Below are 16,277 nucleotides of genomic sequence, written 5' to 3'. Positions count from 1 at the left end.
ATAAGGAGGGGTGAACGCAGACATGTATTTAATTGACTAGGGAAGTGCGACTACACAATGTCATGCATTGAGGGCTAATTCTCAGAGTGGTCACCTGATCTCTAAGGCATTCATCACCCAAGAAAGGGACCCAGTGTTACCCGACTTGGATGAAGCCAGAAGTGCTTTTATCTATTATGTGAAATGTCTGTGAGAAAAGTAGGTCTGGAGGAATGTGTGATTACCCTTGGTCAGAAACCTATATGCATAAAATAAGTATAAGCTTGCATATATTCCATGGACATACACAGTATGTAACATAAAAGTTATGTGCAATATAACGTGCAATTTAACGTGTTATACATGTATGATGTAATATATAAACTATATATCTTTATAGGTTATATGTACATGTACTTATTTACATGTTTACATATAATCCATGATACTTAAATATACATTTAATTAAGTATATGTTTCCATATAACCTATAAATATAGATGTGTATACAGGGTGGAGCAAAAATAGGTTTACAGTTGTTCCTATGGAAAAAGATATGAAGGTCATGATGGTGACAGTAGCTTTATTAACTCGGTAACGTACTCACATCTGTAAGCCACCCCTATGTATATCACCCTGGCTCACTGAGGGCCAGATATTGTCAGCTCTCTCTCTTTCGGCTCTGCACATAGTAGGTGCTCAATACTGCATGCTGTGTGAGGAATGGAGGAGGAGCTAAGTGTAAGCAGCCGCCCCTTTCATTTTTGTCACTCGCTTTGATTTTTTTCTTCTCAGAGAAGATGGCGAGGGGAGCCAGGGGCTGCCCATCATTGTCACTGACTCCAGCTAGGCGTCCCTGAGCTCCCTCAGCTCCCTCAAGCAGAATCCAAACACAATTAGTACACTTGCAAGCAGGTCCCAGCCAGGAGAGCAAGAGAGAACCACAGCCCAGCAGCTGAGAGTCCCAGGGGAGGCCATCTCCCTGATCTTGAACCTGGAGTTCAAGGTGTGCCCAGCATAAGCGGACAGGGCTCACGGGGCGGGCCTTGTGCTGCTTCAGCTTGGGTTTGGGAGGCACTCAGACAAGGTGAGGGTGGGCAGTTTAATTCATAACATGGCTTGGCCACACCACATTGGCCATAAGAACACTACAATTAGGCATGAGATTGTATTCCTCTGCTAATACGCTCCAAACCCTGAAAACAGCCCAGGAAGAAAGCAATTCCCCTCAATAAAAACAGAGACAAGAACAAAACCAGTTCCTCTTGAAGATAAACTGCACAGCCCTGTTTAACAGTTGCAGTTTAACTACCCTCACGCCAAACTTCAGGACATGCAGTCAGACATAGACCTGAACCCAGAAAACACCAATAAACGCGGCCTATCGTACTGACCAATGAGAAGTCAGACCCCAGAATCCCCCGGGGGATGCACCCAGTTGCGCCATGTGCCCTAGTGCCAGTGATCGGTGAGGGAGGGGCCAGCAGTCTGTCTGCAGAGCAGCCAGCGCCACTGCCCTCGGACGGACGGACCCAGGACATCCTCTTCGTCGCCCCTCCGCCTCATAACGCTCCCCCCACCCCCCCGCCTTTCCCGAGACTGGAAATGAGCCGCACTTTCCTGACCAGACGACAGACAAACAGCTGGATGGATGCCAAAGGACCACACGTCCGTGGTCTCCCATCCCTTTTTAATCAACTTCCTAATTAAAAAACGCCATGCTGGCATTAGGTGTGCAGGGAGCGGGCTTGGGACATTTCACAAAATAGCACCCCCTAATCCTGGGTTGTTGCAAAGCTGTGTTCTTACAGATGTTGATGAGTTTTCCTGGTGCAGAGATAGAATCAATTTGCTGGCGCCTGGCCCTCAAGACGGATTAAATTTATCCTGAAGGAAACCGGTTTCTGAAAAGCTCCTGCCCAGATGCCTCAGGCAGGTGGGAGTTTCCGTGAACCAGAGGGTCCACGAGCAGATGCAGCCGTGATTTCTGATGTTCACAGCCTAGCGCACGGCTCCGAGCAGACCTGATTTGATGGCTCTCTATGGGGTGCCCTGCAGACTCGATTATTTCCACACCAGCCTGGCTAGCATTGTTCCATGGCGACAGTGCGCTGTGCTTCCAGCCTCTGTTCAAATGGCACAGGCTGGTGGCATCCACGTACTGGGGAGGGGAGATCGGGGAAATGGGAGGGGAGTCTCTAAGAACTGCCCATCCCTTTCAGGACCGAGGGAGGGGGGGCCTCTGGAATCAAGAGGAAACGCTGACTTAAAAAGCACCCCTCTGCTGAGGGCCCTTAAAATACACGACGAATCGAGGTTGAGAGAACAGCGGGAAGATACCGCTCACAACAGGGTTTGAGCTAGAAATCCCATCACGAAAATCTTTGTCAGTGTGCTGAAAAGACTGCCCCGTGCATCATGGACCTGCGAGCTGTCTGGTTCGGAGACCTGAGCCGGCCACGCCGCCCTTGAAAACACCCCAAGCAAACGGCCACTAGCCCTGGGGCGACTCTCTCTGGAACAGTCTGCGTGCACTGCCTCAGCCCACCTTCAGAAGGGCAGTCGGGGGATGTGGAGCCATAAACTTCCTTCCCGCTCCATTCACGGTGCAGAAATAGTCTCAAAGCAGGAGCACATGCAACACACATGAACCCAGCGGGTCAGGTCCTGTCAGCTGACATGCTGCCTTGCATTTTAAAAACGCATGCTACATGCATTCACAGAGCCTTAGAAGGGGTTCATTGTAGGACTCCTAATGGTGGAAAAACACGCCCTAGTACAGAATTTTAAAGCAATAAGGTGGAACGACCTTTTGAATCAAAAATATTTACACGCATCTTCATCGCCCCTGGGGGCCCCACGAAGAAAGGTGCTGAGGCCAGCGACCACCATGCCCAGAGCGGCCCTAGGAGACAGCAGACTTCCCTGCCCACCACTCTTCCCGGTAAATCAGAGTGTCTGATGTTAGACTAGTATCTTGGCATTTCAGTGATGGCCTAAACATTTGCTATGAAAGCCTGCTTTCCCTTCCAAAGTTCATCTTCAAACCCTAGAGCTGAACTAAAAAAAAAAAAAAAAAAAAAAAAAGTCCCCTTAGAAATCACATTTTCAGTCCGGTAGACATCACCATACTGCTAATTCTGGGGCCTTTCATTGTCTCTGAAGGCAGCCCTCACCGACTCAACAGTGCCTGAGAGCTAATGTGACAGGTAGTGGCATAAAGTGACTTCGTCAAGTGGAAACTAATGTGACATAATTTTGGCCCTTTGAAAAAAAAAAACAAGCTGAGAGGCAGCCGGGCACAAAGGCAGCGCGGCAGGTACACGGAAGGGCCCCTCCTCTGGGAAATGGACACACGGAGCCGAAAACAATGCTGGTGTTTTGTCCCAAGAAACTTGCAACCCATCATAAAACTGAAAGGAGTTATTTTCATCACAGTGAGCTCGGCCCCGCTCCACAGTGAAATACAGCAACGGAGGAATAATGGAAACTTACTTTTCTCTGGATCACACGGCACCGTCTTAGAACATTGTGGTATTAAATATTGTTTGGGTTAAAAAAAAAAAAACACTCAATTGTGTGTTGTTGTTTTTTTCATTCTAGTTTACCAGCAAATTATAAAATAAAATAGGCTAGATGTATGTACATGTATATGCATTCGTATGAAAATGAAGAATTCACCTATTATGCAAAAAAAAAAAAAAATCAGTGTCAGTGTTTAGAAACTTGGGTCTGAGGGAGAAGGTGATGACAGCCAAGTGTGAAGGGCTCACCAGGAAGGGCTAATACGTTTGCTACATCCTCTGTCTGGGGGCTAGGCTCACTGAGGGAGGGATTTTCTGTGTTCTTTTCTGCAAAGGCATCGTTTTTTTAAACAGAAGAAATGACCCTCCAAAAAAGTTGCATTTTCTGTCCAAGATTCACTATCATTGTGTATAGCCAACAGCTAAAGTAAAGCAACTCCTTAAAAAAAAAAAAAAAAAAAGCCTAAAAATAAAAGCCAAATACCAGTGTTCTGCAATATTCAGGAAAACTGTAAATAGCCAGTTAAAGGGTAATCATTTCTACCTCATTTCTACTGCAGAAGCCGGCGAAATAATTAGGTCAGCCCGACGCAAAGCCTTCCCTTCTGAGGAGAGCAGGGGTTAGGAGAGCAGGGTCCAGCTCCTTATCAGCGAATTCCCCGAGACGGAGTTCATTGACCAGACACCATATTGCACTGGTACAGCCACAGAACTCTATAAGGACGCGTGCATGACAATGGGGAAGGGGGTCCCCAGCAGGCTCCACACTTAGTTCTCACTCCCAGGACTGCCTTGTAGAAACCGTCTCCATTTTCCCCCAAGCACTTCGAGTCCCAGAGGCTGTGCTGATCCCTGTTTCCTGTCTGTGGAGCCTACAGAGCCAGAGAAACTTCTGCTCAGGGCGCACGATCTCCAGCAAGTTGCTGGTTAAATTAGCCAAAAATCTCCTTCCAGCCAGGAAAAACACATACCAGTCAAAACTAATTATGGCTGGGCTGCCACTGAACCCACATTTGCTAATTTTACTGGTCTCGGTACCCTGTCCCAGAAAATATTAATTAAACACATTGAATAATGGCTGCTGTAAAATCCTGAAAACAGTCCTCCCCACACAGTCCCTTTCCACTTCAGACCCGTGCACGGGAAGACGGGTGGCCCTCCGCCCCCCCAGCCACGCTGCTCTTTTGTGGCTGACCACACGGAGGTGAACTTCGCTCCACTTTGGGAAGGGGAGCCAAGCTCAGAAACAACGAGGAGAACAGGACATATTTACCTGAGGGAGCAGCAGGGAGAAACCTGAAGAATCGCATGCCCACGTCGTCCGGGCAGCACAGTGCCTGCAGACCCGGCCCCGGCAGGGCCAGCCTCCCCCCCTCCCCGCCCCCCCACGGCCACCCCGCCTTCCCTCCCAGGGACTCACCCAGAAAATGCTCCCACCTGCTCGGCGACTGGGGAACTCTTCTACGGCTTCCGAACGCCCACCATTTGTCCTCCATCCATCCAATCAACTTCCCACTGCACATCCCTCGCTCGGCTCAGACCCGGCCACCGCTCATCTGTATGCTAATTATTTTGCCACATGGACAAAAGTCATAATGCTTTCCGACAGGAAACTAACAGGCCTGAAGTCGGAGATGGAAATTAATAAGTTGACACCACTAAGCGACGGGGAGGGCGGGCATGCGTGCTGCAGGCTCCGTGGCCAGGCAGCCGCAGACCAGGGCCAGCCCTGCGTGAGCACTGTGCTCCCCGGGAGACCACGGCCGCAGCGCCAGCGTGAGCTGCTGACTTACCCTGCTCGGGCTGTCTCCACTAAACGCTACAACACACATCCATCTCCCCAAACCCTTGCCTGGGGGGGGAACTTCGTGGCTAAGCTAGATATTTCTCAAGGTTCGGCTGTGGATTAAGCCAGTAATCGCTAGCCTTCCTGTTTATTAAATAGCTTGCCACACAGTCGGGCAGGGTTGGGATGCATGCTGTATGGCTCTTACATTGTACCCACAGGCCCCTAAATCTCTAGAGCAGAATGTGTATCATGTGCAGGGCCGTATTTAATGGAATAGAGGAGAACGGTAAATAGCAGAGGCAGGCTGTTCACAGCTCCCGGCCAGGCAGCGTTTCCAGACATACCCCCCCATCACGGATGTTATGGTAAATTCACGCTGTGGCCAAAGAAACCTCACCAAGTCAGCTGAACCTACGGTGTTTTACCTGGGACTGCCGCTCAGCCTCAAAACAAACAAAAAGGTTGGGAGCCTGCCCTGCTGCCCTCCTGGGAGAGCGGTTACACAAGCGTTAACGCGGACCGACTCCCAGCCTCCTTCAGGTTGCCAGCCACACCAAGTTCTGTCTCAGTGTGAGACGCTCTCCTCGTTTTCTTTTAAAACAAAAGACACAGAACGGTTTTCCTAAGAAAGTTACAACATCATCAACCTTTTAGTATTGTTTGAAGGGGGAAAAAAAATCAGAAAAAGTTGTATCTGAAGAGGCAAGACCAAATTAGGTTTCAGAAATACAAAAGGGAACATAGATGTATGACTCATTAGCATTTTTCCTGTTTAAAAGAAGTGCTGAATTTGTAAATGGCCCTTGAGTCCAGCAATAAACGTTTGACTACGGCGGCAACGCTCCCTGCAGACCCCGCTCAGAGCTCTCCCCACATAGAAAGGCCACGTTAAATCATAGCGGCTCTTAGCACCTCCCACCCTCCCCTGGACGGAGCCATGAGCACTCCTGTTTAATAACAATCGGGCGGCACGCAGACCACGGTGCTCACGGCCATGCACACAAGGGGGCAGCTCCCGGAGAAGGACCCACCGTGGGCTCATTTGCACACCCAGCCATGCGATTTTTAGAAGTGCTGTAATCTGTCATCCAATAAGAGCCAAGCGAGGCAGGCAAGGAGACAGCTCTGGGGAAGTACCGAGAGGTCATCCAGAGGAGCTGGAAGTGGCCACGACCGGGAAACCACATGCAAGCTTTAAATCAAAGGAGAGGTACCTTAGGCAGGAGAGCTGGTGGCCACCACGCCAAGTCCCCCTCCACAGCCTATTCCTGCACGCCCGCAGGGCTGTCTCCACCCCGGAGAGTCCATGGCACGTGTTGATCCCCTCTCCCCACACGTCTGCTCTCCATCCGCCCCGGGGCCTGGGCAGAGCCACCACCGTGACAGACCACAGGGGCCCTCCACAGGGCACAGCGCCAGCCCGTCGGGGGGAGGGGCAGCACGCAGGAGTCCAGAGTGACCAGGAACACCTGATTCTGGCTTCAGAGGTGGTTCTGAAGCCCGAGCCTCTGGCCAGACGTGTGGAGCCCAGACATCCGGTCACTCCAAAGGTGACAGTCCCCCGCCCCTTCACCCCTGCCAGAGACCCCTGCAGCCCGCAAGGCGGCCGCTCAGAGAGCCCGTGCCCACATCCTCCCGGCACAATGCCCCTTACTCTTAGGCTGAAACACTGCCCTCCCCTCGCAACTTGCAAGCGTCACCACGTGGGGAGCAGGGCTGCTCTCTAAAGAGATACCTGTTAGGACAGGGTTCTAGCGGAATAGCCAGGACGGCATCGCTGATCAGTATTGCTCCACTAATAGGCAAGCGTGTGCCTCCTCTCCCGTTTCATCACACCTGGCGTGCATCTCCTCTGCCATCTCTGATTATTTCTACAGATGCCCCAAGGACTCGTTAGGATGTCAAAGCTTCAAACAGTTTCATTGTGGAAACAGGCATGGGAAAGTCATTGTGCACACTGGAACAATGCAGGTGCTAGGGACGTGGAGCGGGGGCAGAGACAGCCAGACCAGAGCCAAAGAGAGGGAGTGGAGGGGGGGGGGGAGAGAGAGAGAGGGAGGAAGAGAGAGAGAGAGAAGGTAGGGCACAAAGCATGCTCCAAACTGAGACCACGTTGCATTGAAGTATAGCCTAGTGATGGGAAACCTATAGCTGCCACCTGAACTCCTCTGGCACCAGGAAAATCATACAGTTACTACAAGAGTAGAGCGGTTAGTGTGATGCCTGTACAAGTTAGAGTCATTATGGGCACTATTTCTAACGTGTGGGGTATGCCAGTTTAAAATGGTTTTGTATCAGCCACATATGATACTTGGATGTGATTTACCCCCTGCAACTTCAAAATGAAAAATTTAAAAATTATAGACATGCATACTCCTTTAAGTTTGTGGTATCTCATCTCTTTAGTGTAATTTGAAATGATGTAGGTTAATATCATGGTGAAGACTACAGTGAGATGAAACTTAACTTGGTGAAAAACGTGGTAATTATTCTCAAGTTTTTATTCAAGTTTATCCTCCATTGCTCCCTTCAAAAGAATGCTACACATCCCTCCTCCCCCAAAGAAAACAATGACGGAGAGGGCATTTTTAGAATCTTAAAATAAGAAGATGCATAACACTGTTGCAATTAAATTACGATATGTGGTAATTTAGTTATAAACATTTAGCCAAACTGGAGGTCTCTCTTTCTGAGTTTGCCGTCCACTGGCTTCCTGGACAGGGTTCTGGTGAGGCTTTGCATCCAGGTAAACTTCATGGGAAAGTGCCAGATGCATTTGAAAAACTGGTCATTGATTGGAAATTCCAGCCATGGACCGAAGGGGCCATCCAGCCGGGCCTCACTCCAGGTCAGAGCAGGGTGCATCGCCCGATTGCACCTCCCTAGTCCCCTGTGCCACTGCCTGGGCTTCTTAATATACAATACTTAAGAATCAGTAAGATTTTAGGTCTGAAGCTAAAATGGAGCCACAAAAATGTATACTACATAAGCAAAGTGTTTCAGATGACCCAGGGTGTTTTTAAAAATCACACCTTTCCCTCAAATTAGAGTATCTTACAGGTAGAACTGGGAACCTAGCTCACATGGGTGACTTCAGAAATATTACTTGGGCAACAAAGTAAATTTTTCACAGAGAAGCGACTGCATTTTTATCACACGTAAAGTATTTCTAAAAGAAAATGAAAATCAAATCAGATTATTAATTCTAAATTTTAAATATTAGACATAAATTTAACAAATAGAAAAACTTTGAAAAGCTTTGAAGTTGCAAAGTATTTTATTTATGTTCCCTAATTGATTGAAAATTGGCACAGAAAACAGACATAAATCATCAGTGAAATAATTGGGCATATTCAATAGTAAGGTGTGAAATATAAACATTCACAAAAGAGTAAAAAATAAATGGTAGGTGAAAGCTACGACAGGAACAATGAACACAGTACATTGAAAATACCCTCATTTTCTTAAAATCACGCTATACTGCTTGTATTACCCAAAAGGAAATGGTGTGTTCCTGTTCCCGTAGGATTTTTTGGATACCACACATACATGGTCACAAATCATGGGGCCTCCTCCTTAATCTCAGCTTCTAACACAAATTTATGAAATTGGCCTAAGTTTGGCTGGAGGATGCAAGTGTGACTCGAGAGAAGTTGAAATTTATGCTGCATGTTTACTTTCTGCCTGACTGGTCCATCTTGATCATCCTTGCTCATCTTTTCAAAAATAAAACATTTTCGCCGGTTACATGCATCTCCATCACACATATATACTCCCCTGGAGAAGGCATGTCCCCATCGTGTTGACAGGGTTTTACTCACAATCAGACATAGGCAAGTCAGTGTAATGAAATCACGTTCTGTTTGGTCGTTTGGAAAGTAGGGCAAAAATTCTGTACGCAAAATAAAGATGTAGAGATTGCATATCTTTTCTGCCACCATCTTTAAAACACCCAGCATTCCCAGAGAAGCTGCTCCTACTGCCGGCCTGCGGACAGTCAAGGCGCCAGAGTGAGCCGTTCTCGCCCTGCCATGAGCTAGAGGCAGGCAGTGGCTGCTGAGGGTCCTTGCAGCCAGAGCGGACAGCTCCCGGTGCTGAAGGGACCGGCGAGGAGCCTGGCTCACAATAGCTCACTCAAGCAGCCTTTGAAAAATGGCACAAAACTGAATGAGGTGGCAAGTACTCGGGCTGAATGGCACCGTCTACAGAACAATGGGCACCAACTCCAAATCCTACGCTAATCACATTAATGAGATTAATCAGTGAATTAGCAGCAGCCAGTGTCAGGGAGGCAAGGAAGAGTCCGACCAAGATGGGTAATTAACTCTCCTTACGGGAGGGGGAGGGGAATCAGCGGTGCTCCCTCCTGGCTTGTCAGGAGTTGACAGTTCTGCTTCACAGTCTAAAGCTCCTGCCCTGGCCAAAGGCGACAGCATCCTGGTTTTTGTATTTGGATATGGATCCAGGGATCCCACTGCTGATGCTTCAGCTGCGGTCCTCTGAGGAGAGTGATGTCATTTTAAGTCATCTTCAGGAACTACAGGCTTTCCCTGTTTTTGAACTTTCTAAGTGTGAAATGAATACTTAAAATGAAATTACTTCCCTAAGACTCCAGCTGAAATATATATAAAAAAAATGGCTGATTAAAAAAAGGAAGGATTATATAACAGCTGCTCTTGCTTGTGGGAAGTCTGCGATACTGTGGCAAGAGTTTTAAAAAGTGCCATCAAGTGAAAAACGGTGACACAAACGAAGGGGCCCTGGTCCATTGTCTTTCATGGAGAGCATGCCTTACACAGCACAACTTCAAGGAGAATTTCAACCAGCTGAGTTGTCACACTCCAGGTGATAGAATCATGCACTTCCCTTCAGGTCAGTTAGAAAAAAACAAACGTCCTTTATCCTGAAATGTGTCACTAAGTGCCATGCCTAATATACAACCAACACTGGACTCAAAGTTTTTGAGAGGCAGAAACTTAAAGAGATGAAATAGAACTTGTTTACAAAAAGGATTATTGGGCAAAAATATTTTTAGTCTTAAAATAATCAAATTTTTGTAAGTTATCACTTTTATGAAGTTGAACAATTAGAAAGACTCCCTTGTGTCTGTAAGGATGGTGGTATATACTTTTGTCTAGGAAGTTAATGTGGTGGAGTGAAAAATACAAACACAAAAAGCTCTTATTACAAAAATATTTCAGTCTAAATAAACAATATCCTATAGGTTATATAGTTTTAGTGGTATGAAAATTGTCAAGGCTAAATTAGTACTGAATTCAAAATCAGAGCTCTGTATTTTAAATAGCTGTCATGAATGTTCACATACATATTTTACCTTATTTTGATTTACCTTGAAGCTACAGCTTGCAGTTGAATTTTCAGTTTATAAATTCAAGTTGCATTGAAAGACACATTTCTGTTATACATTAAATATCGTTTCATTATTATGAACTTCATTTAGGTTATAGTTAAAAACTTTGAGTTGGTCAATTTAATCCATGTCAGTCAGCTTTCTTTTCATTAGGCAAATACGGCATTGTGTCAGGGATATTTCATGTTTCAACAGGCTCTATAAAAACAACTTGCTTTCTTTGTAATGGAAAGTAATCCAGCAAAGTCTCTGGGAAGTGTTTGTTTCAATATCTGCATATCATCCAACTTCTGTCCATGCAGCAAGTTTTTGCATCAACAACATCACGGTTAAGGCATGCAACCTAAAGCCCATTCTGCTTTAAAAAGAGCCTTCTGCGGGTCTCCAGCTCCCGGCCCAGGCACATGGCAGCTCCCAGCCACGCTGGCGAGAGAGCCTGAAAATGGAGCAGACAATAGGCACTGCAGCAAAGCCCGGCTCCGCGGCCACACAGCCCCTGCCGCCGCGTCCACAGCGTCCACCTAACGCAGACCACATACCTCACAACATGACCACAGCCGCTCGCGAGGGAGACACGCTCCGCTGGGGCGACTGTGCAGCTCGGAAAACACCCGAGAGAAGGAAGCCTGCTCCCGCCAGCTGGAAGGACGAGGAGGACAGCCTGCCACGAGCTGAGCTGAGCTGCGGGAGGGCTGCTCTTGTCTTCAGTGGGTATTGGTATTAGAACCCAAAGTCCAGGGAACAAAAAGTGAGAGACACCCACCAACCACGAGCGGGGGACTGGGGCTTCGCGCAGACTGCGGGAAGCGCTCCCCGTTTCAGCTCAGGGAGAAAATGTCGCCGGGCAGGAGTGACAAATGCAGCGCGAGGCTGGCGGCAGGGCCTGAGGGATCTGTTTTACTTCCACACACATCCCCGCGCGCTCCCACTCAGCCTCCAGAGGCTTTTCTCCACTTTTTTTTTTTTTTTTCACGAGCTCCAAATCCCCGGCATATGACCTTCTGTTAAATAGATAAAAAAAAAAATTGCTTATCAGTCATGCAAATGAGGCTGAATTCATTTTCCACAACAGATGGCCTCATGGATAATGATGATGGAAGAGAGAAAATTGAATGTGTCTCACAAGGTGGCCATGGCAACCGAGAGCAGAATAATATCAATAATAAGCTCACTGCATAATAAGGTTGTCAATCCCACAAATCAAAGTCTCCAGCTAAATCAGGTAAACCACCCCGGCTAGTGACCAGGTAAATAGAAAGAGAGGGGGAGGGGGTTGCATTTTACAGTGGCCGTGAGGAAAACGAGAATTTCAAGGCATTCTGTGGCCTGTGTGTGTGTGTGTGTGTGTGTGTGTGTGTGTGTGTGTGTGTCTGTGTTGGGGGCGTGGCTGGATAATGCAATGAGATGTGACCGTTTTTTCTTTCTCTCCCGTGTTTTCTGGGATGGACTCGGATGCATGGAGGATGCCGCAGTGGCCATGTTGGCATGTGGGGCGCGGCGAGCCGAAGCCTCTCTCTGCGCTGTCCCCGCGCACGCCCTGTCTGTCCGCGCTGATGCCCCAGCAGCTCGCACCGCGGCTTCCACCTCGGCTCCCTCCCGGGGGGACGTCCCGCAAAATGAATCAGCAGCCATCCTGCGTGGCTGATTAAAATGAAAATGGCACATGTCTGGGCGGGACGGAGCCGGCTCTGCTGGCTGTCTGGCAAGCACGCTCGATAGAGCTCCTGCTAATAATGGCTCACAGCCTCTGGTGGTGTTTTTTTAAAAGGTATCGCCCTTTTTCCCGCAGCCAGCTGGTGGGGGAGCGTGTGTGTGACTGTGTGTGTGTGTGTGTCTGTGTGTGCGTGCGTGTGTGCACATGTGTGTGATCGGGGAGCTGGCAGTGGACCGTTCCACGCTTGTCGTTTTCTGCCGCTTACATGCCGACTGCCTGCCCGACAACCCCATTACTGTGCAGCTGGACTCACCTCTGCCTGTCTTTGGGGGTAGGAGGGCCAGTAATACACTCAGGCTGCCTGGGAGACGGCGCCGACGCGTTTATGCCGAGTGGAAGAATTCCTAACCACATCCCGGCACAGACCGGCCGAGAGCTCTCCCTCTGCTCCCGGGCTCCCAGCTGGGCCCTGAAAGGCAGCCTCGGAAGGAACCTATTTCTGTCGCAAACGCTCGCCACCCGCCTGCGACTGTAGCCCAGATATTATGCAACACGGGGCCGCAGAAATAGAAAGCTGAGGGCTGGCTAACCGGTGCAGCAGTCCAACAACATGTGATAGATAAAGCTCTGGCTTCCGTTTTCTTTCACAAAATGCTCAGGCAGAGCTTTAAGATGACCCCAAAAAGAAACTATGCTTTTCAATACCTCTGTCAAATGGTTCAGGTGTTTCTTTTAAGGCATTCTGAAAATTAGACCATTATTATCTCATAAAAAATAGCTTGCTGTTCTGAACCAGGGTTTTATTTTCTGAATTCATTGCCCTCTACCTTTCCTATACATAGTTCACTCTGCTATTAACGATCTTCCCGTTTTGCCATTTCAATGTCCCCTGTTTCATTCCTTTCAGGAACAGATGGATGGTTTTCATGGGAAACGGCGCAGACTTATGTTTGCCCTTAGTGATTCCTGTCTCTGGGATGTGATCCTGTTTCCCCCTGCACTCGAGCCCCGAGCTGCAGTGAGAACCAGAAATCAATAGAGCTGCCCTAATGGAGGCTCCACTCAGCATGCGGTGCAGCTGCAGCCTCCCCTCTCTCCCTCTCCCCCTCCCTCTCTCCTTCCTCTCCCTCTCCCTTTCTCTCTCTCTCTCTCGCCCTCCCTCTCCCTCTGTCTCCATCTCCCTCTCTCTCTCTCTCCCTCGTTCTCCCACTCCCTCTCCCTCTCTCTGACACACACACACACACACACACACACACAGAACCAAGGACGTCTGCAGCTTTCTCAGTGGATTGGGAACCACATCCGATGTTCTGTGGAGCACAGAATAGAGGTCGTTTGCAGTCAGTGGGGAAAATGGGAGCCACATACTCCTGTGTCCAAGGCCCCGGCCCAAGCTCCTGGGCAGCCAGGCTGGTACCAGGCAGCCCCTGGGATGGGTGGGCGCCGTGGAGTGGTGGTGTGGGCGCCGTGGAGTGGAGAACTCCCACTGGCCCAGGACTGTGTGTGCAGCACAAGGAGAGTCCCCCTCATGAAGGACAAAGCAGCCGGTACAAAATAAACAGAATAGAACATACAGGAAGACTTAGAGCTTTAGGTCAAATAGTGAGCAGTGTATGGTTTGAATATACAGTATATTATTACTGTAAAATACTTCCATATCAACTCTCTGAGTGAGACCTATATGAGATAATGGATATTTTATTAAAATGTACATATGAAGGTGGGAAACCTGTTTTCATTATAAGGAATTGGCTTCAACTCATCAAAACATCTGTAGAGCGCTTCAGTAGCAACGGAGACAAGGAATAAGGTGCAGGGAGAAATGGGGTCACCTCACAGGGAAGAGGCGCTATGGAGCGCAGCTAAGGGGAGAGGGGCGGGGCTGCGTAACCAAGGGGAACTGGCTGGATGAGAAAGGGCAGGCCATGACCTTGGATCTCAAGGAAGTGCCTCTGCATCATCTGGGACTGATACTCTGTCGCCTGTGAACAGATACTGGAGGAGTCTGGAGTAATAGGGTGCCAAAGCACCCACATCCAGGTTTTATAGCAAGCTTATGCTTTTTATAGAGTTGGCCTGATTTTATACAGCTGGTCATTTTTTTGGGCAAAATAGATAAATAAAGTATAGCAAATGTAATTCTGAGAATTTAAGATTTCGATGATCAGCCTGCAAACTAAGAGAATGAATAAAAGATATTTATCTCATCCCCAAGTTCCTAATTTGAAGAACATGATCTGAAATTTTATAAAAATAAGCACTGTTCATTTCACTCATGGTGGCCCATTAGATTCACAAATACCCAAGTCTTCCCTGAGTCTTTCCAAACCATCTCTACCTTCTCATCTCCAGTCTCTGAATTATTTTGTATCTGGAGTCCTTATGTCACACTTTTCACCCTTATGTCATCTGCCTAATATTCTCACAACTATTCTAGTTACTTGGAAAAAGGGGACTTATACTTCTTAGCTTATGAGTTTGTAATGATAATGCTGGTAGAAGCCAGGGGCTTGGGCAAAGGACCTGAATAGACACTTCTCCAAAGAGGACATACAGATGGCCAGGAGACATATGAAAAAAAATGCTCAGTCACTAATCATCAGAGAGATGCAAATTAAAACGACAGTGAGGTACCATCTCACATCTGTCAGAATGGCTACCATCAACAAATCAACAAACGCCAAGTGCAGGCGAGGATGTGGAGTAAAGGGAACCCTAACACACTGCTGGTGGGAACGCAGACTGGTGCAGCCACTACGGAAAACAATATGGAGTTTCCTCAAAAAATTAAATATGGAGCTGCCATTTGACCCAGCGATCCCACTTCTAGGAATATTTCCTAAGAAACCAAAACACCAATCAGAAAGAATGTACGCACCCCTATGTTCATAGCAGCGCAATTTACAATCGCTAAGATCTGGAAACAGCCCAAGTGCCCATCAGTATTTGAGTGGGTGAAAAAGCTGTGATACATTTACACCATGGAATACTACGCAGCAGTAAAAAAAAAAAAAAAAAGAGGATCTCTTGCCCTTTGCAACAGCATGGAGGGACCTGGAGAGCATTATGCTAAGCAAAATAAGCCAGTCAGAGAAAGACGAGTATCACATGATCTCACTCGTGGAATCTAATGAACAACATAAACTGATGAACAAAAGAGATCCAGAGACATAGAAGCATGGAACAGACTGACAAATTTCAGCAGGACGGCGGGGGGTGGGTGGTGGGGGGAGAGATGAACTGGGGAATGTATATGCATATATGCCTAACCCGTGGACACAGACAATAATAGTGTATGAAGGCCTGGGAGGGGCAGGTATGGGGTGGCCGGGGGTCAATAGGAAAAAAAACAAAAAACAGGACATCTGTAATACTTGCAACAATAAAGATGAAGTTTTTAAAAATAGAACGTCAGCGTGGAAACAAAGAAATAAACCAGAGACCCACTGGCTTCTATTTCATTGGGAATCCGTGAAGAAGGGAAAACCAGGCCAGCAGGGGCTTGACAGGAACATCTCGGTTGGTTTTTATGGGTCGTCGCTAAAGTAAAGGCATACGTACACATTTCTGACCATTTCAGTCTGGCATCCTACACGCCTGTTTTCATAGTTGAAACACGGAGTTGGGGTACAGAGCAAGCCTCTCAGCAGCCCAGGAGCCAATGGAATGCTCTCTGAAGACGAAGAGATCTGAGCGAAGATTCAGGAAAAACGCACGAGCTCTTGAACACAGAAGTGACACTACCAGTCCCCATCCTCCCTGGAACCAATCTAAATCCTCTCCACAGGCCGCTTGTTTGAAAAGGAGATCTGAACATTTTATGAAAATGAAACCAAGGCCATTCTGAGCAGGAAGGGACAATATTAAAAAAAATAAAAACAGCGTGGCTCAGTGGTGGAGCGTCGACCTAGGAACCAGGAGATCACCCTTTGATTCCGGTCGGGGCACAGGCCCAGGTTG

The 16,277-nt window shown here is 47.8% G+C and overlaps 2 protein-coding genes across 20 annotated transcripts in view; one reads left to right on the top strand and one right to left on the bottom strand.

The window, feature by feature from the left end:
* Positions 1-12,820, bottom strand: part of MYT1L (myelin transcription factor 1 like) — a 297,774-nt gene extending 284,954 nt beyond the window's left edge. For 9 of the 19 annotated variants that reach the window (XM_080683276.1, XM_080683263.1, XM_080683269.1 and 6 more), the window contains exon 1: positions 4,924-5,274. The gene's annotated coding sequence lies outside the window, so the exon portion shown is untranslated. Of the gene's footprint in view, positions 1-4,776; positions 4,828-4,923; positions 5,276-5,296; positions 5,477-11,202; positions 11,665-12,630 lie in introns of those variants that run through there. The other 10 variants (XM_080683277.1, XM_080683265.1, XM_080683274.1 and 7 more) reach the window with 7 other exon arrangements.
* Positions 1-16,277, top strand: part of TPO (thyroid peroxidase) — a gene marked incomplete at its 5' end in the record, with an annotated part of 445,236 nt that overhangs the window by 424,700 nt on the left and 4,259 nt on the right. The gene's annotated exons all lie outside the window — the stretch shown is intronic.

This window comes from Plecotus auritus, assembly GCF_963455305.1.
Source record: "Plecotus auritus genome assembly, chromosome: 8".
Lineage (NCBI taxonomy): Eukaryota > Metazoa > Chordata > Mammalia > Chiroptera > Vespertilionidae > Plecotus > Plecotus auritus.
The sequence above is the reverse complement of the archived record's forward strand: the minus strand, read 5'-3'. Positions and strand labels throughout refer to the sequence as shown.